Below are 5,847 nucleotides of genomic sequence, written 5' to 3'. Positions count from 1 at the left end.
TCCTTTCTTTGCTTTTTTGCTTTGATCTGATTTTAATTCTGCACTAGGCTGGACTTATAAAGTATGTAATTTATTTTGAATTTTACCGGAGTCCATACTTATGAGAAGTTGGATTTTAAAGAACTTAGACTTTAAAACACTGACATTTTTAAATATTGGGAGAATTTAAAATTTGGGCTATATTTTAAGTTGTGACGTTTATGCATGATCTTGAATGTAAAGAAGGAGTGGATTATGCCTGACTACTGACATGCTTGTGGGTCAAGTTAACAAGAGGTCAATTGTAGTTGTTAATTTCTATTAATCTGATATAAATTAGAGTCACCTTGGAAGAAGATACCTCAGTTGAGGATTTACTCCGCCAGATTGGTGTGTAAAAAAGTCTGAGCATCTCTTTGAGAAATTTTCTTAATTGTTAATCGATGGCCAGCTATCACTGTACAGTGACATAGCTGGGCAGGTGAAGTGGAGCGGTACAAAGTGTAGCAGAGCAAGCCAGAGGAACTGACCCACTACGCAACATTCCTCAGTGGTCTCTTCTTGGATTCCCACCATGACTTTCCTCAGGGATAGGAAGTCAACTGTAATTCAAATAAACCTTTTGCTCTCTCAGTTGCTTTTGGTTTAAGTGAATGTTAAAGCAACAGGAAAATTATTAAGACAGCATTATGTTCATTTAAGAAAATAGTAGTAGTGATGTGTTATTTTGGAATATACAGTTAATACGTTTGGAGTTATTTAAAATTTAAATTGAGAAAAACGTACGTATTTTCAGTATTGCTGTAGACAAGCATCTACATAAGACTGTTAAATTGTTGTTTTATATCAAACAACTTTTATAATACTCATTTTTATTGTTATAATATTTTATAAATTTTAAAGAATATGACAAAAAGATATTGTAGGTATTGAAGGGGGGACTCTGGGAGGAGTTGGCATACAAAAGGAAAACAAGAATGTGATTAATTCTATTTACTTGAAATATGTTTTTAAATTTAATAAATTCAGATAAACTGAAATCATGTAACTTTTCTCATTATAATGCAATAAAACTTTTAAAAAAAGAATCACTGAAAAAGTCACAAACAATTGTAATATTAACTGTCTAGGTAAAAGAAATCTATAATAGAGATATGTGCATAAATATAGATATAAATTTTAAGTGAAAATTTCATAGCTGGGACAAAAATGCTCCTCCAAGGGCCAAGACCATTTATCAAAAACCCTAATAACTGTGATGAGAAAGTTCTCTTTTGAGCTCCCAAAACATTATAAGCTATTTTTATTTTCTTTGCTTGACCCATAAAGATGCAAGATAAGTCACTATTGCTGACAACACCACACACTCAGACAAAGAATTCAGATGATCCTGAGCTTGAGTTAAGCTGAATGCCTCTCTAAAGGCAATCTTTCCTATTCGAAAGCATCATATAGGCTTCCAAAGGAGGGATGTCCTATCTAGCTAGGATTCCTATGTAATACCTCAAGAACCAGCCTGATCCAATAATCCTAAGGGTACAGAAGTGGTAAGAACACCTTATTGTTAACGGTAGATCTGTAATTGGATGTAAGACCTTCTCAACAACAGTGAACTCAAGATGGCTATGGGAAACCTGAACTCAGTGCGGGCTGAAGTCGCTGATGGTAAAGTCACTTTTTGGTAGAAGTCACTACAACCACAGCCATAATACCTAACCCCATTTTACATTTTACATATTTGTCTTTGTAACCTGAGATAATTATTAGTCCTCACACTTCATCAGGGAAACTTCTCTTTTTAAGAAGTGGAGACCATGATAGAAAACCACAAGCAATAAAATTGAAGAGTATGGAGCCTAGTCGCATTAGATACATCTACAAAACAACTCCACATTGAAGGCTCAGGCAACACTGCAGAAGAAGGTGTGGAGAGACAGTAAGAGCCAGAGAACTGGAGTTGTAACCATGTATCTGTATGGCTTTGCACTTAGCCCTCTGCACACAAGCTGTGGTTTTCGTTGAACTTCTGGGACTCTCTGGCTTTTGATCTGGTCCTGGGACCCTTTCCCACTACTCATTTGCCTCATCCAGCCTTGATACAAGGGTTTGTGCATTGTCTTATTGCATATTGATAGGTCATGGGAGCCCTGCTCTTTTCAGAAGGGAAATGGAGAGCAGTGGATCTGGGAGAGAGGGGAGATGGAGGTGGTCTGGGAGGAGGGGAAGGAGCAGAGGTTGCAGTTGTGATTAATTGTACAAAAGAAGAATAAAGAAAAAGTAGAGAGAGTCAGAGAAGCAGGGAGTTTTCTATGAGACTGTGCCTCTGAGTTATGTCAGATGCTTCAAGTCTCACAGATATGACTGCCCAAACACAAACAGAACAAGGACAGCCATAGATATGTCTGGTTTTGCATTATACATTTTATATTTTGGCCCTTGAGTGTACACTGATAAAGTTCAAGAAGATTTTTCACATCAGAAAGTTTAGATATATATTCCTGAAAGCTGGTTCACTAGTAATAGTAGTAACAGTGTTAAAGTAGAATTTAAAAGTAAAACTCTTGATTACATTTTTACCAGCCCTAGAATTCTGAACATGTTACTTGAAACCTATAAATCCTAAGTCTCTCCAGTGTTAGCTTGTTGTATGAATTGAGTAGAATGTGTAATGATTTTGTAAACTGTGAATTATTGTAAATGTGGAAGTTCTAAGTACCACATACTATGGTGTTAAATAGTAGCAATCTAAAGATAGGAAGGAGAAGAATTGCCTTTGAACATAGAGTGCACAGGATATATTTGGAAATCTGCATGTTCTGTGTATAGATGTGATTGTGATTACAGTATTTGGTATACAGGACAAAGATCAATTATAGGAAATTTAAATTTTCACTTGGGAATAAACTGAGACAATCTTCTTTTCATCTCACTCAATATGCATGTTTTTATTATTCAGAATTACAGAGAGCTAGGAATGCACTCAGTAATAAAATGCTTGCCCAACATGTACCAGGTCCTGCTTCTAATGCCCAGAACCACAAGCTAACAAGGAAGTAATATGAAAGTATGACTAACATATGCCATACCATATGCAACACTGCATATGAAGAACCAACTTAAATATATCCTATGGCCTGAACCAAAAAAGAAAAAAAGAGAGAAAAAAGGTCTGGGATATTTAGTATGTATTTTTGATTTTCATAATAATTGAGACATCTATTTAGAAATTTAGCTAGTGGGAAAATTTCTATTAATTAAGACTATTTTCTTTAACCCATGAATTTCTGAGCTATAAGGACTATATAATTCTCATGATGGAAGGGGGATCTCTAGACTACTTTCTTTTCCTGAGAGATGAAAGAGAAGGAGAAAAACAAGAAATATTTTTCTACTAGTACCTTTATGTTCACCTGAAAAACTACTGACCAGGAAGAGAAGTTTGAAGTTAACGGGACCATGGCTACTGATGTAGGTTCTGAGGCCCACCTACAGCAATTCTAGACTATTACATACCTATCTGAAGGGGCTCAAATCATGACAAAGTTGGTCCAGCTACCACAACAAAAGTGTCACAGACTGGGAATTCAGTGCCCTGACTCACTGTGGGGGAACAAAGAACATAGAAATAATACAGTAGAGGCTACAGGCATGGCTAAGCATATGAGACGTGTGTATGACATATATTCCCAAATCATAGTATTCTTCAAGGTTTTTCCCCTCTCCAGTTTCATGAATAGGTAGGGAAAGTTATGAATGAAATTTCTTTGTTCTCATCTCTCTATGCCTCAGAAAATAGAGTTCAAAATCCCTCTCAGGGTACAGAGACTTACAGAACCAAATCTCCTGCTAAAGTAAATGTTATTAAGAGTGTATTCATTTAGCAAAGACTCATTGTAGGTATGGAACTAATATCACCATTTCAGTGCCTAAACATATCCTCGGTAGTACATACTTGTCACCCCAGTATTTGAGATGTGGAGGCCAGATTATCAGGAGTTCAAAGTTTTTGCCACCATAGGATGCATAAGACCCTACTTAAACACCACAATCCCCAAACAAATATAAATAACAAGTAATAATCACAAAAGAATGTTGATGCCACTAAAAGATTATGTAATCTACTCAAATTAAAACCAGGTATGTGGAGACTTTTTATTCTAAGAGGTAAGGAACAAGTTGTTCAATCTCACATTTTTATACTTAACTGAAGGCAAAGTGACATTTTTTTAAACTCTCACAATTTCATTATATCACATTCTATTTTGTAAAGACTTTCAGAAAGTTGTTCCTCAACACTGTGTTCTAAATTATGGGTTATCAAAATCACCACTAATGATTTATTCCATTGATTGAAGTGCGTAAAGGACTCAGCAGTAAAATGATGAGCATTTTGGGGGATATAATCTGTGCGATAATTGAAGTCTTTAGAAAAACTGTCAGTAACAATTCTAGCTGTACTTTATTGCAAAAAGAAATGCCTCTTGATGGTCTAGATCTATGCTATCTGTAATCTGATTTTGTCATCTTTATTAAAGTTGAAATAAAATTATATTGTTAGAAGAGTCGAGAATAGAAACATTAAAGCTTGGAGTTTTGAGAATGTATACTCTTAGCAAATAACAACAAATAATACTCTAAAATCCTAGACTTTGTGCATCTCATGGATTGTTGACATGAGGTCTTATTAACTCGGTAGCGCTTAACTCTTTACTTTACTTTCATCTCTGTGAAAACATGATGTACAAAAACTTGCCACCTTACATAGATGGAGCGATGAACACAGTCATTAAGTGATCTTAGAAATCCAGCTGAGGATGGTGCAGGCTGCTCCTCGCTCAGCTCAGATGTATGAGCTTGTCTATCTCAACGTGATAGTCTACTATTGCTGATTCATCTGACCCCAATCATTTTTCTTTCTCATCCTGGCTTATCATATTTCCCACCACCCCCACACCATCCTGTCACACAGGGGATATTTAAATTTTGAGATAAAGTTTCCAGCATTTGTGAAGGAAGTGGAGCTATAGAGATATAATGTTTCCAGGTACACTGTAGATAATGAATACCACAGAAGAGAGAGCTAAGGACTTTATTTTCAAGATGTTCTCTGTTGTTCTTCCTTTGTAGCAGTCATTAAATATATTGTCATGTCCTGAGCTGTCCTTATCTCTTCCTGTGAAGCCAGGAGTGATGTCAGATGACGTAATGATGCTGGAGTGAAACCTTGAACATGACACAATGCCATCATATTGGTTGCTGAGGACTCATGACAAATACTGATGACATGGAGCAATCAGTGTGTCTCTGTTGTATAAAACAGCAACTCTCACATTCCCAGAGTTATCTGTATTCTTTCTCAAAGTAGATATCTTTAAAAGATCAAGTTTTCCAGGATAGCCAAAACTATTCTCTACAACAAAGGAACCTCTGGTGGAATCACAATCCCAGACCTTAAGCTGTACTACAGAGCAATTGTGATAAAAACTGCATGGTATTGGTACAGTAACAGGCAGATAGATCAATGGAACAGAATTGAAGACCGTGAAATGAATCCAGACACCTATGGTCACTTCATCTTTGACAAAGGAGCTAAAACCATACAGTGGAAAAAAGACAGCATTTTCAACAGATGGTGCTGGCTCAATTGGCGGTTAGCATGTAGAAAAATGCAAATCGATCCATTCCTATCTCCTTGTATAAAGCTTACGTCCAAATGGATCAGGGACCTCCACATCAAACCAGATACATTGAAACTAATAGAAAAGAAAGTGGGGAAGAACCTCGAGCAAATAGGCATAGGGGAAATTTTCCGGAACAGAACACCAATAGCTTATGCTCTAAGATCAAGAATTGACAAATGGGACCTCA

Source organism: Mastomys coucha, unplaced genomic scaffold (genome assembly GCF_008632895.1).
Source record: "Mastomys coucha isolate ucsf_1 unplaced genomic scaffold, UCSF_Mcou_1 pScaffold17, whole genome shotgun sequence".
In the NCBI taxonomy this organism is placed as follows: domain Eukaryota; kingdom Metazoa; phylum Chordata; class Mammalia; order Rodentia; family Muridae; genus Mastomys; species Mastomys coucha.
This window is presented reverse-complemented; position numbering follows the sequence as displayed.